The following is a 1399-nucleotide window of genomic DNA, read 5'->3' on the forward strand; positions in this document are numbered from 1 at the left end:
CGTGCATCATGTACAAACACACACTAGGGGGAGAGAGCACTCAACCAGGAGCCGACATGAGGTCTACGAGCAACCGGGAGCCGCCCACGGCACAGCACAACATCCTCCCTAAAGCACCCGAGCACCCGGGGCGATGGACGACTGCTGCCTCTGGAAGACGACCGCGTTGCAGTGTTTCCAAATTTGCCAACAACATAGTAGAGCAAACTCAACTTCAGACTCGACAACCGAGGCTGCCGCCGTGGCAAGGCCAGCCAGATAGCCCACCGTGGCGTCGACGACGGGCACTCCCACCTGCCGCCAGAAATCAACCGCAAACGGGCAGGCGAAGAGCATGTGATCTACAGTTTCCGAAGTCACAGAAGACAACGGGCAGCCGACGTCCTCCGCCGAGACGATGCACTTCCGGAGCAGGACGTCTCGCCTGTGGATACGCCTCTGAACTAACAGCCAGCAGAAGAACTTCACGCGCGAGGGGGCTCGCGACCCCCAGATCATGTCGGTGTAGCTAACATCCACACCACCAAACCGTAAGAGCTTGTACGCAAAGCCGGAGGACAGGGCGCCCCGAGGCGCGGAGACATGGCGGAGTTGTCGTTTGTCCGGGCCTCCCCTCACGGGCAGCTCGGCCACAAGTGCAGAGACTTCCAAGAGCTCGCGCTCGCCCACCCTCGTGAGCCTGGGGACCAGGAAGCTAGCGATGTCGCGCCCACGCACCTACCAGACGGTGACCTCCGGAGCGGTGGAGTGTGAGAAGATGGCGGGGGACGCCGTGGCAATCAGCCCGCAGGGGAGCCAACCGTCCCATCAAAACGAGCAAGATCGCCCATCCCCGACCTCCACCGTGGTGAGCGCGCGGTAGAGGGGGAGCAGCTTCTCTAGGGAGCACTGGTGTTCCCCGAGTGTCAGCTCGCCTCGAGCCAGGAGAGAGTGGCCGTCCGCACCATCCCATATCCAGGCGGCCCATCTTGACCGAGGCGACACATGGAGATGATGGAGCATCTTCAGCAGGAGGCTCTTGTTCTGAGTAGCGAGGTCACGCACTTCGAGCCCGCCCTCGGATTTGACCTGGCACACCCTCTCCCACGCCACCAGACACTGAGCGCCCGTGGCTCTGGTACCATCTCTTCTATTAGTACAACCCTGAAAGCCCATTTGCGGCTTAATCGTGTGGGGCACTCCGTCTTATGCGATCTCATCAACTGGTAGAGCTAGAAATGAGCATCATGCCCAACACCAGGTTCTACAAGTACAACTGCTGGTCGGGCTCAGCAAACATCCTGCCCGACAGCACAGAGCACACGGGTAATCGTGTACATAGACATCAACCACAAGGCCAAGAACGGGTACCACGAGGTTCAAAGCATAACTTTTCCCAATATTCTATAAAAAGTCAATT

Source organism: Triticum dicoccoides, chromosome 5B, assembly GCF_002162155.2.
Source record: "Triticum dicoccoides isolate Atlit2015 ecotype Zavitan chromosome 5B, WEW_v2.0, whole genome shotgun sequence".
NCBI lineage: Eukaryota > Viridiplantae > Streptophyta > Magnoliopsida > Poales > Poaceae > Triticum > Triticum dicoccoides.